The sequence below is a fragment of the Notolepis coatsorum genome (genome assembly GCF_963971535.1).
Source record: "Notolepis coatsorum genome assembly, chromosome: 10".
NCBI lineage: Eukaryota > Metazoa > Chordata > Actinopteri > Aulopiformes > Paralepididae > Notolepis > Notolepis coatsorum.
Window position 1 is genome coordinate 120,002,954 of NC_140174.1, and position 16,554 is coordinate 120,019,507.

At 46.2% G+C, this 16,554-nt stretch overlaps 1 pseudogene across 1 annotated transcript; it reads left to right on the forward strand.

Annotated features, from left to right (window-relative positions):
• The first annotated feature begins 2,412 nt into the window (after window positions 1–2,412).
• On the forward strand, window positions 2,413–3,786 carry LOC311235695 (E3 ubiquitin-protein ligase TRIM35-like; annotated as a pseudogene). Its single transcript has one exon. The product of its transcript is annotated as an E3 ubiquitin-protein ligase TRIM35-like (transcript).
• The last annotated feature ends 12,768 nt before the right edge of the window (window positions 3,787–16,554 follow it).

The following is a 16,554-nucleotide window of genomic DNA, read 5'->3' on the forward strand; positions in this document are numbered from 1 at the left end:
TGTTGAGTCCTGGGGTAGGCATCCTTTTCAGGGGGGCTGTTTCCCAAAACCTGTGTCTACTGGTCAGTTTACTTCAACTCCTAGGCATGGTGGTTCTGCTAGTGCATTCCCAGAGGGAGTTATATGTTTCTACTGTACGGAGCCTGGTCATATCGTTGCTGGGTGCCCTGTGCTTAAACAGAAAAATGTAAAAACTGTGGCTCTGGTAGAAACCGTAAGCAGAACACCTATGCCGACGTTAGAGGGTGATGGGGGGAGTATCAAAGGTGGGGACAGAGAGCTAGAGGGCTCCTCAACATTTATGATGGATGGATTTGTTTCCCTGACTGATGCACTAGAGTCAAAGCAGGCTATAACAATATGGAGAGATACAGGAGCTTTTCAGTCCCTCATTCTGGATGAGATTTTGCCATTTTCGGAAAAGTCTTCATTGCATTCCGGTGCCATTGTTCAAGGCTTTGGAGGAGGCTTTGTGAATGCACCTTTGCATGATGTCACACTCAACTCTCCCTTAGTATCAGGCAATGTTGTTGTGGGGGTATGTTCTCACATCCCCATAAAAGGTGTGTCCTTCATTCTAGGGAATGATTTGGCTGGTGGCAAAGTGCTGGCTACTCCAGATGTAATTCCCATCCCTGTAGTTTCTGAGGTCCCTGATGAGCTGGCACAGAAACATCCAGGAGTGTTTCCTGTGTGTGCTGTAACACGGGCAATATCAAAGGACAAAAGTGGCAGCCATGTTGATAACTCAAATTGTGACATTACACTTAGTGACACGTTCTTTGTTGGATTGAAAAGTGACCCTGTTGAGGGATTTGGAAAGGTGATACAGTCTCATCATGAGCAGCTAGTGCTAGAGCAAAATAAAGATGTCTCCTTGTCGTCCCTCTTTGAAGAGGCGGTTTTAGAGGATGCAATGATAGATACGTCTCAAGGATACTTTGTTAGCAATAATGTGCTCATGAGAAAGTGGACACCACCTAACCTGTCCAGTCAGGATGACTGGGGCAGTGTGTTTCAGATTGTAGTTCCAGCCGTGTGCCGTCCTGAGATACTGCATCTAGCACATGATCATGATGAATCACTTGTTTCCAGTACATTGCTTAATAGTTCTGACCTTGATTCACGTGACCACACTGACACTCTAACAGGCACTGGGTATGCTGGGTATGCTTGTCAACCTAGTTACCTGTGTCCTGTACAGCAGCAACCTCCACGGTCTAGCCTAATGTGTGGCGACCATTTTGATCGTGATGATGTTGATGTGTGTGCCACCATTTTGGATGGTGAGAATGTCATGGCTGTTTCTGGTAATGCTTCTGTGAATGATGTGTTGCTGTGTTCCAGGGAGGGTGGTGACATGCCTGAGGCAGTACATCCTGTTCTGGATGTTCATAATGTACAGTCTCCTGAACTGCCAGTGCCAGGAGGAATGGATACGGGCGCTGTGGTGGTACCAGAGACCTATGATGATTTTTGTTTTCCTGTTTTCTGTCCTGCTGAGCGCAGTGAGCTTAGCTCTCATATTGATTTTGGTTTGCTGTCTCTTTTTGACAGGTCGGTATCGGTGGAGAGGCTTGTTGAAATGGAGCTTATGTGTGATAAGGCCTTGGTTTGTGGATGGGGTCCTAGGCCTTACGCCTCAGTGGAGGATGAGCCTGCTCCACTCCAGCCAATTACCACAGTGGAGGAACCTTTTGTGAGGTCTCGCTTGCCCGAGAGTCGGGACAGTGTTGTTTTTTGTTTTAAACAACATTGTCGAATGTTCCACAGTGGGGAGCATTCAACAAGGTTGAAGGTCGTGTTCGACAGGGGCCAACCCATTATCACTGTTGTGGTAGTGGCCCATGACAATTAATGGGTCACAATATTTTGTATAGTTGAATGTTGTATTAATGATTGTTTTGTGTTTCAGATGCTATGTTTTGTGGTGGTTGCCTCCTGGGCAACCATTTTAAGGGTGGGGATGTTACGTGCCAGGCTGTTTGCCACTATCTCCTGTGTTGCAGCAATCAGCTACATTACATTATATTATAGACCACTTATTTTAACAGGTAGAAAATACCACTTACTGCACCTTTAATCTTTCCTAACCCCACTACAGTTTCCTGTTCTGTCAAAGATCCACCTCTTGTCTGACTCGATATACAGGAAATAAACATCAGAGTTTCTACACTCCTTTTCGACCGACACTGAGATACACATGCCTGCTGTAAAAGACTCCAGATAAAACCCACAGCTCGTACTGAAGGAGTAGGACTAGCTTTAGACAAACACAGGAAGGAATAGTGATCAAACAGTGTCTTCAACCAGCTGCTGACTGAATCTAAGTAAGTTTATAACAGTTATCATTCAAAGTGAAAGTAAAATTAAGGGGTCTTTCCAGAGGAGGGCGTGTTACTGAGTGACAAAATGGCTTCGTCTCATTGTGAAGAGGATCTGTCTTGTCCCGTGTGCTGTGACATCTATAACGATCCTGCCCTCTAGTTGTGTAGCCACAGCTTCTGTAAAGCCTGTCTGCAGGACTTCTGGAGAGACAAAAAAGACAAGAACTGTCCACTTTGTAGGGAAATCTCTTCAATGTTAAATCCTCTTCGTAACTTGGCTTTGAACCTGTGTGAGGCCTTCAGGGAGAGAAGCCAGGGAGCTCCAGCAGGTCCTGAGGTGCTCTGCAGTCTGCACAGAGAAGAACTCAAGCTCTTCTGTCTGGATGACCTCCAGCTAATCTGTGTGGTGTGTCAGTCCTCCAGAAAACACAAGAGCCACAACTGCTGCCTCATAGAGGAAGCTTCGGAGGACCACAAGAAGGAGCTCCAGGCTCCACTGAAGACCTTGCGTGACAAACTAAAGGTCTTTAATAAAATCAAACAAACATGCGACCGCACAGCAGAACACTTAAAGGTCCAGACCCTGCACACAGAGAAGCAGATTAAGGAGGAGTTTAAGAAGCTTCACAAGTTTCTCCACGAGGAAGAGGAGGCCAGGGTAGCTGCACTGAAGGAGGAAGAGGAGCAGAAGAGTCAGACAATAAAGGAGAGGATTGAGGGGCTGGAGAGAGAGATGTCAACCCTTTCAGACCCTTTACGACCTTTCAGAGTCGTAAAGCAGGAGCTGAGAGCTGAAGACATCTCCTTCCTGCAGAACTACAAGACCACACTGAACAGAGCTCAGTGCAACCTGCCTCGTCCACAGCTGGTCTCAGGCACGCTGATAGACGAGGCCAAACACCTGGGCAACCTGACCTTCAGAGTCTGGGAGAAGATGAAGGAGAGGGTCAAGTTCACTCCTGTCACTCTGGACCCAAACACTGCAAGCCCCTGGCTCTCTCTGTCTGATGATCTGAACAGTGTGAGACGCACAGTCACACCGCAGCAGCTCCCTGACAACCCAGAGAGGAACATTAAGTATCCCTTTGTTCTGGGTTCTGAGAACTTCAGCTCAGGGAAACACAGCTGGGAGGTGGAAGTGGGAGACCATCCTGACTGGATTATAGGTGTAGCTAAAGAGTCATTTGACAACAAGAGAGAGGGGCTAGAGATAACACCACAACATGGTATCTGGCCTCTAAGTTATGAGAGTGGTAAGTACGATGATGGTCTGGTGATCCTCACAGTGAAGAGGAGCCTCCAGAGGGTCAGAGTACAGCTGGACTATGACGGGGGGAAGCTGTCCTTCTACGACCCTGAAGACATGACTCACATCTGCACTCATGAACACACCTTCACTGAGAAAGCTAAAAAAAAATGGTTTGGTGTAAATAAGATCACTGAATCTGAAAAAAACTAAATGTATGATTTTTGGCAATCGAAAACTAAAATATAGTATTGTCCATAGATGGAGTTGATATTGAGAGTTTACTGAATTTCGTTTTCTTGGTGTAATTATGGATGATAAACTAACATGGAAATCTCACGTACAGTAGCACATCGTTAAAAAAAAAAAAAAATGTCCAAGAGTATTTTTGTTATGAATAAAGTAAAGGATGTGTTAGAGTATGAGGCAATGAGAACACTCTACTGTTCACTCATCTCACCGTATCTTAGTTATTGTGTTGAAGTATGGGGGAATACTTATGGGACTAATATAAAACCATTATATATAGGAATGTCCGATATTATCGGCCGATATTGGCATTAAAATGTGATATCGGAAAATATCGGTATCGGTTTTCTATAACCTTTTCTATAACCTTTATTTACCCAGGCAAACAAGTAAGAACAAATTCTGATTTGATTTATTGTCAAAAGTATGCATAATGTTGTGTTAATTCCACAACAAGAGATTTTTTTTTTTTTTTTTGACGGGACAATGCAAAATGAATGAACACTGTGGAGTGTAAAAATTGCCGGATTTAGCACGAGGCTAATTTCCATCCGTTGTCCCCAAACATAAAAACAGGACTCATAGAAACAGTAAGAAATGTACAAATACATAAAAACAGGACACATAAAAACAGTAAAAAAAATTACAAATACATAACAGCATGTCACATGTGTTCACATGACTGGTTGGACTTCAGCCATTTTTTTAGTTGCCCTCTAAAAGAAGCAAGGGTGGGGCTTTCCCTTATGGAAATGGGGAGACTGTTCCATGTTTGACTGCCTTTTATGGACAGGACGTTTTGGCCAAACGTGGTCAGTCTACTTTGGACCATGCAGTCACCTCTGGTGTCTGACCTGGTGCAGAGTCCAGTGTTTCTTTTTTTGTAGATGAATTCCTGTACAGGAGGGGGAGCTAGTCCATGTAGGCATTTGTAGATGAAACAAGAGCTTTTTAAGACTTTGAAATTTTCAAAGCTCAAAAAGCTATATTGTTTCAAAATATTGCAATGGTGGTATGCCAATGGTTTCCTTGCAAATACCTTGATGGCTCTATGATAAAGCTGTTCGATGTGTTTCATGACAGTGACACCAGCAAATGACCAGTTTGTGAAGCAGTATTCAATATGTGAGAATATCATGCAATGAAGATAAGTTTTTGCAGCATCAACTGTTAAAAAAGGCCGGATTTGTTTAAAATTAACTAAATTAAAATGTATTGTGCGTTTAACTTTTTTGACATGTTTCTTAAAGGATAGGTTCGAGTCCAAGATGATGCCGAGGTACTTGAAATGGGAAACCAATTCCAGTTCCTCCCCCCCCCCAGAAACACATTAGATCTTGTGATTCTGACTGGTCGTTTGCTGAACATCATGCATACCGTTTTTTTTGTATTTAGCAGTAGGCATGAGTTTTGCAACCAGTGTTGGACCTTGTTCATTGCATTTGAGAGGTTACATGAGATCAGGTCAGTTTTTTTACCATGTACAAAAATGACTGCGTCGTCAGTATATATCTGTACATTGAAGTCAGGGCAGGTCATTGATGTACAGGGAAAACAGCAATGGCCCAAGGATCGATCCCTGCGGCACACAGACTGGATTGTCAAGATAAGGAGATTTGACACCATCAACCATGACACATTGTTTTCTGTTTGTTATATAATGTTAATTACCTGAAATTATTCCGTTTTACATTTACATTTACATTTAGTCATTTAGCTGACGCTTTTATCCAAAGCGACTTACAAGTTCTGTACGACAAGCCATCAGGAAGAGCACAACTCTATCAGCTGAGTAACAATGTTCATCAAAGTGTTGAGTGCTACAGTGTAGGTTAGTTTATTAGGACAAGTGCATGACAGTATGGTTAGTTAGGGTTAGATTTTTTTTTTTTTTTTTTTTTTTTTTAATTCAGATAATGGTTGAAGAAGTGCGTCTTTAGTCGACGGCGAAAGATTGGACGTGTTTCGGCTGTCCTAACTGGGGTGGGTAGTTCATTCCACCATTGTGGGGCAAGGACTGAGAATAGGCGACTTCTCTTTGATGACCCTCCCGGAGCTTGGATAGGAGTAGGTCTGAGGCGGCCAGAAGATGCAGAGCGTAGGGGTCTTGAGGGTGTGTAGTTAGAGACCATTGACCGGAGGTAGGCGGGAGCAGTTCCCTTTGCCGCACGGTATGCTAGGTCGAGGGCCTTGAAGCGGATTCGTGCAGCAATGGGGAGCCAGTGCAGGTCCCTAAGAAGTGGGGTGACATGGGCCGACTTCGGTAGGTTTGAGATCAGGCGGGCCGCTGCGTTCTGAATGAGTTGAAGAGGCTTAGTGGCAGTGGCCGGGAGGCCAGCGAGCAGTGCGTTGCAGTAGTCGAGGCGGGAGATGACTGTTGATTGGACGAGGAGTTGGGTGGCTTCTTTTGTCAGGAAGGGGCGTATCCTTCTGACGTTGCTCAGGAGGAATCGGCAGGTTCTGGTTGTCGCTGCGATGTGAGCAGAGAAGTTCAACTGGTCGTCGAGGACAACACCAAGGTTCTTGGCGGTCGGGGACGCGGTCACAGCTGCATTCTCGACTGTGATGGAAAGGTCGGTCAGGGGGGAGGATTTGGCCGGCAGGTGGAGCAATTCTGTTTTGCTTAGGTTCAGTTTGAGGTGGTTGGTCGTCATCCAGGCGGAGATGTCGGACAGACAGGCCGAGATCCGCTCAGAGACGTGGATATCTGAGGGAGGGAAGGAGAGGAAGAGTTGAGTATCGTCGGCATAACAGTGGTAGGAGAAGCCATGAGACGTGATAATGTTACCCAGTGATTTAGTGTAGAGGGAGAAGAGAAGGGGTCCTAAAACCGAGCCCTGGGGGACACCCGTCCGCAGGGGGCGGGTGGCCGACAGGGTCCCTCTCCATGACACTTGGTAGGAGCGGTCATTGAGGTATGATGACAACCATGTCAGCGCAGAGCCAGCCACTCCCATTCCTGCGAGGGCCGCGAGGAGGATCTGGTGGTTGACTGTGTCGAAGGCTGCAGATAGATCTAGGAGAATCAGGACAGAGGAGAGGCCTTTCGCTTTTGCTAAGTGAAGTGCCTCTGTGACCGCAATGAGGGCGGGGGGGGGAACCCTGCATATATCGGTATCGGTTGATATCGGTTGATATCGGTATCGGAAATTAAGAGTTGGACAATATCGGTATATCGGTATCGGTAAAAAAGCCAATATCGAGCATCCCTAATTATATATACTACAGAAGAGGGCTGTAAGAATCACACATAAAGTAAATTATTGAGAACACACAAACATATTATTTATTAAATCTAGAATAATTAAACTTGAAGACATGGTTAAGTTTCAAACAGTGTTAATTATGTTTAGGGCAAGAAATAAGACATGAAGAAAAGCCAGAAAAGTTGCTAAATGTTTTTCATTTAGAAAGTGAGTTTAGTAGGAGGAAATTCAATTTTAAACATCAGTTTGCACGTACCACACTTAAACAGATGTGTCCTTCAGTTATTGGTGTAAAGTTGTGAAATTCTCTCCACAGCGAGGTTAAGGGATGTAATAGTGTTTGTCAATTCAAAAAGAATTATAAAAAAAAAAAATTGTCAGTATGCAATTCAAATGTGAATCTGAATAGTGAGATATTTCCTTTTCTTTTTTATTATTATTATTGAATTTTCTTTCTTGTTTAATCTGTGGATTGTTTGTTTCTTTGCATATGGTATGAATTATTATTGTGTAAATTAGGTTGTACGCCGACCATCAATTAATACTTGTTTAGTTTAGGAATAGGGGGCAGGTAACCATAAGAATTCTTCTTCTTCCTGCTCCTTTTGCCCATGGTAGAACTGTATTCATGATTTTGTATGAACTGTATGATTGTATTGCTTCCATGTGGCAAATAAAACTCTGAATCTGAATCTATAGTTTAGTAATGCTTTAGGTGTGAGATTATCACTGATTTGACACTGACATTGTGCTAGTTGATTGATTGATTGAATAGTTGATTGATTTAAATGGATAACACATACAATTGAACAGGTATACATATCGGCCCACCATTTTACCAATAGGATTAAAAAACACAATAAAGCCATAGGCTTGTTTCCATTGCGGTCCTTCATCATTGGTGTCCGTGGAGTCATGTACTGGTGTGTGGACGTGGGTGTTTGTAGTGTCTGTGTGTCAGGATGTGTGGTATAGAAAACCATGATCATCAGTTTAGTAATGCTTTAGGTGTGAGATCATTGATTTGACCCTGACATCAGGGACGTGCACAGGACTTTAGAGGGGCAGGTGCTCAAAGGCTGAAAAGGGCCCGATTTTTAAGGGCCCTTTTCGGGCGGGGGCCCCCTTTTTATGGTTTTTGGGCGGTTTTGGTGATGGTTTTGGGGGGGTTTTGGTGATCAAATATTGAATATTGAACTATGATAATCAGTGCAGGAGCTCACTTATCCTTGAAAGACACTTTTATCACTGACTTAAAAGGCCCATACATCTCCATAAATGTTCAGGGGGGAGGGAATAAGTGCTTACCCTACAGACCCCAAGAAGTGCTGTATATTCTGTATTGTTTAATATAAATGCTTTTATTCCAATCCCGATTTCTATTTGAGATTCCCAAATCCCATCGGACTTCACTTCTTCGTGTCCCTCAATGAGTGTAATACCAGCATTCAACTGTATGCACCACAGCGGTTTTTATTATCATCATCATCACCCACGCTATGCATAAAATATATAGGTCCGCGGAGAGGCACGCTGAGGAGGCCGTGCAAACTGTAATGGAATATGGGGCATCTCTCTCCTTACCTAATATTTTGATTCTATCCTGACAGGGCAGTCTATATGCATAACAAAAACAAAACAAAAAAATAAGATTTCTTTTTTAAATAGTACTTTTTTATGAGGCTCAAAAGGGCAGGTCCTCAAGCACCCATTGGGCTCTATGTGTGCACGTGCCTGCCTGACATTGTGCTAGTTTAGTAATGCTTTAGATGTGAGATGATCATTGATTTGACACTGACATTACTATAATAAATGACATTTTTAATACTCTGGCGCGGTCAGGATGGGACATGTTGTGATATTCTAGAGAACACTAGATGGCGCTTGAATACTTCAATAAGACAATCCATGCCAATCTTCTAACTACACACCCTCAAGACCCCTACGCTCTGCATCTTCTAACTACACACTCTCAAGACCCCTACGCTCTGCATCTTCTAACTACATACCCTCGAGAACCCTATGCTCTGCATCTTCTAACTGCACCATCAAGACCCCTACGCTCTGCATCTTCTAACTACACACCCTCAAGACCCCTACGCTCTGCATCTTCTAACTACACACCCTCAAGACCCCTACGCTCTGCATCTTCTAACTACACACCCTCAAGACCCCTACGTTCTGCATCTTCTAACTACACACCCTCAAGACCCCTACGATCTGCATCTTCTAACTACACACCCTCAAGACCCCTACGCTCTGCATCTTCTAACTACACACCCTCAAGACCCCTCCGCTCTACATCTTCTAACTACACACCCTCAAGACCCCTACGCTCTACATCTTCTAACTACACACCCTCAACACCCCTCCGCTCTGCATCTTCTAACTACACACCCTCAAGACCCCTACACTCTGCATCTTCTAACTGGCGTGTACTTATCGTAGTATGTCTGCAGTTTCTTGGCTTCCTCGTTGGTGAGTGTCCAAGTATTGTGCACGTCGCGCCCTTTTTCACCAATCCATAGCAAAAGGTAACTGCACTTCTCCTCTTCGTTCTTTCCGCGCAGGGGTCCCTTGAACATCAGTTCTGTTGTTTGGCGAAACCGTCTCCATGCCTCGGGTAAACTTGCCGACTCCCAGTCCATCCGTGGAGCTGGAACGCCGTACGAATCCATTTATTTTTTAAATTTCGTCAACGTGGGTACTTAAACCTCTACTCTGACACCATGTAATATGTAGCGCCTTATGGCTATGTTATGTAACACACAGTATTACAATAACGACATTGGACAACTTCTCTCGTGCTGGTTGTTTATTCACTGCCCGATTCCAACTGACGTTGTACAGCACAACACGTGACTCCCCTCCTGGACTACGGTACCCTGGAGGGGACAAACTCACAACAAACTCACAACTACATACTACAAACCTCCTCCAATGTACAGTTTCTACGTCAAATGTATATACACTCTTTTCTGGACACTTTTTGTATCACAAACAGTACTGTATTTGCAAATCTGGTATGTCATAAATGTATAGATGTAGCAGTACTGTCTATCTGTATGTCGTGTCATATATGTTATGATGAATTGAAAATGGGGGACTGTAACTGAGGGGTACAATTCCCTGACTGTATTACTAGATATGATACTTACTACCACTACCTTTGTACTTAATATTCGGCCACCCAGTACACGGCATAAATATATTATCATAAACACTCTCACGTAGATGAAACGGATCCAACACAAATGTACGAAGTCGAAGTATGCGTTTATTACTACACAGCAATGGTGTGTAGAGCAAGCACTTAATCACTTAATTACATTTATGAATTGAAATAGTATGCACTTTTATGGCAAAGAGTATTCGTCGGTATATCAATAGAGAATGTCCAATCTCTGATGGCGCAGGTGGTAAATATACGACCTGGAATAGTTAAGGAATAACAGCAATGATACTTTAATGATTATATACTGGATACACTAGGGGGGGTTAATCCGGTCGCTTGTAAGCCGACAGGAGTAGGAGGGGGGGGGGGGGGTAGAATCCGGCTGCCTCGTCCGGCCAAGGGTATCCCAGGTGAACCCACTGTAGTGCCGTTCAATGCGCCGGCGATCCTTGGACCACAGATGAAAGCAGGTGGACTCTTTGTGGGCCGGCTCTCTCCGGTCCACGGGGGAGAGACGTGAAGCGACCTCGTCTTGCAGAGCGTCTCCTCACCTTGCGTCCTCTCCAGGGGGGGGGGTTCCAACACACGGCAGTGTCGGGGGTCTTTATCCATGGAATAATCAAAGTATACAAAGCATAATCCGTGCCTGGGAAGGCGGGCTGTCGTCGGTAGAATAATCCGGTATACAGGTCCACTCGCTCGTCGGCTCTGGGGCTCCTCGGGTGCAGCTTCACATGGGGTCAACCACCCTGGGTAAGCAGCCAGTTCTCTGCCCGAAACGATGGGGTACTGACTACGGTAGTATTCTCACCGCACGAAGCACTATATATTAACAGACTATTATTAGCTTAATAGACTACGTCCAACTCGACGATATAGTGCCAAATATGACTATTCAAATATTAATATACACGATGTCTCAATACCGATGGTAGGCGAACTTGGCCTTACTCCCACACGTGGCGTCGCGGGGAGGCTTTACGTCTGTGACTCTATTGGAGGGTAAGAAACTGGACTGAAAAAGGAAGTCCTACTTTAGTAGCGCAGTATATATACGCACTATGAACAAATAGTCCCATTAGTGGTGCGGTAGCCAGATTCCTACGCGGAACTAGGACTTGTTCGTACATGTGGAGCGGTACGTTTGAACTGGGTCTGAGGGGTATGGCAGCCTGGCACCAAGGTCTCGACCAATAGTAGAATGGAGACTATTATGGGATGTTCAGTAGGCTAGAATGGATATTCAATGCATATTGTACAAGGAATATACAAGGGATATCAGGGAATATTAGAGAATATACAAATACAATTAAATATATATATATAAATAAATATATATATTCGGTTTAATCTGGCCCTTCACAACAGGGACCCTGATGTAAACAAGACGAAAGTCTTTCTCTGGTCTGCATCCCCTTAACAATTGTATCTATTGAGCTGTACTGTACCCTTCTGCAATCTGTTAATAAAGTTTTCAATCAATCAATCAACCAACAACAGCTTGTTGATATTGACGCCAGCGCTCATAGCCGCTAACGAGCGCCGGCTCTTGAGTTTCCCTGGTTACCAAAGTTGCATGGTGTAACACAGCTCTTCGCTTTGTTGCCAAAACGGCGATGATAGTAACAAAGCCCTCTATCATCCCTCTGTGTCTGATCCCTGCGATCAGACACCCGATCAGACACAGCAGCCACACAGTACTGACGGGAGGCCAGTAGTATTTTGTCTACCTCCTCCACCAATCCCCGGTAATCCTTGGTGCGCACGAGAGGCGAGCTGGCCAGAGCCGTGCGCACCGGAGTCGGGAGTTGACGCAGGAAAAGCTGCACAAAAATAAAAGTAGTGTCACCTGAACCGAGCAGTGCTAGCATGTTCTCCATGAGTTCTGTTGGTTTACTGTCCCCTAATCCGTTGAGAGACAATAGGCGCTCTGCATAGGCGGCGGTTGAGCTGGACATTAGGGTAGGCTATAGATGGGATGGGCCTTTTTCTTTTTTGCTTGCACGCAAACGGTGCACGCAAACGGTGCTGTCCAGGTTCTGATTTCATATAATACACACACCCACGTCTACTAGGCTACTACAGTGAGCCCCACTCATTTCATATAGTGCAAATTAATTGTTCAAATGAAGGCATCCAATATGATTAACCATTGTCTTACCTTAATGCAACAAAAAAAATGCGACGTTTCGCACATCAATGATCTTTTCTGCTTTAAGTTTGTCTGTGAGATCACTTTCAATGTGAAGCGGACTCAGAGTTGACCGTCTCTCCTGGCGCATATTGTTGTTCTTCTTAGCCAGTTTCGGATGCGCCTCATTGGGAAAGGCCGTTCACAAGTTGCGGTGCCGACGGCAATGAAGGAAACGTTTTCCGTAATATGGATCTCATGCTTTGAAAACAATGTACATAGTAGCTCTAAAAAGTTTCCACGGTTTGATTAACTCTGACTCAGTCTCATCATGCCCTCGGCCTCAGGTGATCCGTGTTATGCCCAGGCGGCATGTAACTTGGAATGGAGTTCCAGGTCTTGGCAGCTCTCACGGAGAGGGCTGATTTGCTAAATGTACTTGTCCTTAATGGAACAGCCAAGTCACCCGGTACAACAGTTCTGAACCCGAACGCGGAACTGCAAGTTTGTTGGTAAAAGACTACACGCAAACCTGGAGGTGAAAAATCGGAAAGTGGGGGTGGGACCATGGAGGATTTTGAAGACCAGACTGGCATCGGTTAGTTTGATGATGCGGTGTGATTGGTTACTGCCTGCAGTCTGGAATGTTAAAACGGCCACCACACCTACTGCCATTGACACCTTGGTTGGCCGACCCTTGCGTATTGTCACCACCGGGCTGCAGCAGCCCACACACACACAATATCGTAGCCTAGGCTGCCTATAATAATGCGCAGACTGGGGCTGCTCGTTTGGGTCGGCATTACCTCCCCTGGCCTTATATACCGCCGCCTATGGCGCTCTGCATCTGACAGCTGGAACAACCGCAACAGCTGTTCTTTGAGCTTGTTGTATTTGCCGGCTGCTGGTGGTTCTCTCAGAGATCCCATCACCCGGCGTGTAGTGGAGGAATCCAATTCTGCGACAACATGATAATATCTAGTGTCAACCGCCGTTATGCCGCGGAGGTGAAATTGTGCCTCGATGTGTTGAAACCACGGGGCCGGGTCATGCTGCCAAAACTCTCACTGTGCAAGTGAATCAATGAGACGAGCAGACGGAGTATCGAGTCTCTGAACTTTACTTCCAAACAAATCCAACAGAACCAAGGTACAGCCACACCCTTAAGTCAACTCCTCCTTACCACCAAATCAGTGTCCATTCTGAAGTGAGACACCTCCATCTAGTGTCCACCACAACTTCATGCTGAAGCCATTCTAAAATCAGCTATAAACGTAAACATGTGTGTGTGGCTGTGTGTGTGCGTGCGCAAGCGCACGTCCCATCTCCGGTCTAGCTGACTGTACCCCTGGCTCTCTTTTTATCAGCATTATGAGATAACTAAATAGTAACGCACAGCCACTTGGAAAAGTAACTGTAATCAGATTACTGGCTTTTAAAAAGTACGTAAGTTAATTACTATTTACTGAAAAAGTTATCAGATTAGAGTAACTAGTTACTTAGTAACTAGTTACTGGCATCACTGCTAGTAAGAATGTAAGATAAGATAAGATATTCCTTTATTGATCCCCTTGGGGAAATTCAGGCATCATAGCAGCATGGGGGGGAGGGGGGGGGGGTACAGGTAGTAAAACAACAACACAGTGTACAGGTAGTAAAAACAACACAGGCAGTGTAAACAATTTGGTCAATATGGTCAATATAATTTACTATCTGACTAGCTGAAGAAATATTCACATTATTCACAGTGTCACATAAGGTGCAGTATGCATAAGGTAGTGTTATAATTTACTATCTACTGAGTATACATTATTCACAGTATCACGGTATCCACTGAAATATACATTATTCACAGTATCACAGTATCCACATAAGGTGCAGTAAGTCTAAGGTAGTGTAGGTTGTCCTCCTTGGGTTCCTATAAGTCCCAGGTCAATGTCTGGTAGCAGTCGCTGTCGCTGCCCCCTGTTGTGGAGCCTGGAGGCTGCTAGTCGCTGCCCACTGTTGTGGAGCCTGATGGCCGCTGGTATAAAGGACTGTCCGAGGCGGTTAGTTGAGTGTCGTGGGGGAATGAGTCTGTGGCTGAACGAGCTTTTCATCTTGACTAGCTCGTTGTAGAGGGGGTGGTAGGGGTTCTCCATGATGGCAGCCAGCTTCCTTATCATCCCCCTCTCTGCCATCACCTCAAGTCTAGGTAGCTCGACTCCCACCACGGAGCTAGCCTTCCTCACCAGCTTGTTGAGCTTGTTGGTGTCCCTTGAGTTGATGTAGCCTCCCCAGCATGCCACAGCATAGAAGAGGATGCTGGCCACAACAGACTGGTAAAAAGACTGCAGCAGTCTGTTGCACACATTGAAGGACCTGAGTCTCCTCAGGAAGAACAGCCTGCTCTGTCCCTTCCTGTAGAGGGCCTCTGTGTTATCCGACCAGTCCAGTTTATTGTTCAGGTGTACCCCAAGGAACTTGTATGAGTCCACCATCTCCACATCCACCCCTCGGATGGAGATGGGAATCGGGGGGGGCCTCTTCTTGCCCCTCCGGAAGTCCACCACCAGCTCCTTGGTCTTACTGGTGTTGAGTTGGAGGTGGTTGCTGTCGCTCCACCCCACGAAGCTCTCCACCAGGGCTCTGTACTCCTCCTCATCATCGTCGGTGATGTAGCTTACGATGGAGGAGTCGTCTGAGAACTTCTGCAGGTGACACCCGCTTGAGTTGCGGCAGAAGTCTGAGGTGTAGAGGGTGAAGAGGAAGGGTGACAGCACAGTTCCTTGGGGGGCGCCGGTGTTGCTCACCAGTACGTCAGACTGACTGTCCTTTAGTCTGACGTACTGTGGCCTCTCAGTGAGGTAATCCTTGATCCAGGCCACCAAGCCGTGCTCCAGCTGCATCACGGAGAGCTTCTCCGCTAGCAGTGACGGCTGGATGGTGTTGAAGGCGCTGGAGAAATCAAAGAACATAATCCTCACTGAGCTGCGCGGCTTCTCCAGGTGCGTGTACGCTCTGTGGAGCATGTAGATGATGGCATCCTCCACCCCGATGTTTGCCTGGTATGCAAACTGCAGGGGGTCGAGGGAGTCACGCACCAGGGGCTTGAGGTGTTGCAGGACCAGTCTCTCAAACGTCTTCATGATGTGTGACGTCAGAGCGACTGGCCTGTAGTCGTTGAGGGTGCTGGGACGTCCCTTCTTGGGCACCGGGACAATGCAGGAGGTCTTCCAGAGCTGGGGCACCCTCTCCAGCCTCAGGGAGAGGTTGAAAAGATGCTGGAGCGGTGCTGCCAGCTGCTCCGCACATACTTTGAGCACCCTGGGATTGGTGTTGTCCGGTCCTCTGGCCTTGTTTATACTAATCCTGGAGAGCTGCCTACTGACCTGACTGCTTGTGATCGTCAGGGTTGGGGGTGGTAGGCAGCCTGTTGATGTTGGCGGTGGGGTGCCGGTGCTGATGGGTGTGGGTGGGTGGGGGGTGGGGGGGCTGCTTTGTAGGTGTGATCTGGTGCTGGTGTCGATGGGTGGGGGGAGGGGTGTGGGGAGGCCACTCTGGTCAAAGCGGTTGAAAAACGAGTTGAACTCGTTTGCACGCTCTGGCGGGCCCTCAACAGCTGTGCCCTGCTGTTTGAAACCAGTGATCTTCCTGACCCCCGCCCACACCTCCCTGGTGTTGTTGGCCTGTAGTCTGCCCTCCAGCCTGTCCTTGTAGCTGACCTTGGCTGCCCTTAGCTCTTTTTTGAGCTCCCTTTGGATAGCCCTGGCCTGCTCAGTGTCCCCTGCCTTGAAGGCCCTCTTTTTCCTGTTTAGCAGGTGTTTAATGTCCTTGCTAATCCAGGGTTTATTGTTTGAAAAGCAGCATACCTTCTTTGTGGGTACGATGCTCTCCTCACAGAACCTGATGTAGTCTGTGATGCAGTGGGATAGTCCATCAATGTCATCACCATGGGCCCTCTCAAACATGTCCCAGTCTGTCGACCTGAAACACTCCTGTAGCTCCTCCTCGACGTCGTCAGACCACTGTGGGACAGACATGGTGGTCGGAGGCTGTCTCTTAATGAGAGGCGTGTATGTGGATACAAGCCTCACAAGGTTGTGGTCTGACTGGCCGAGGGGGGGCAGGGAAGTCGCACTGAAGGCCTCCTTCACGTTAGCATACAGGAGGTCCAGTGTTTTGTCTCCCCTGGTTTTGCAGTTGACATACTGGGTGAAGTTTGTCAGGGTCTTGTTCAG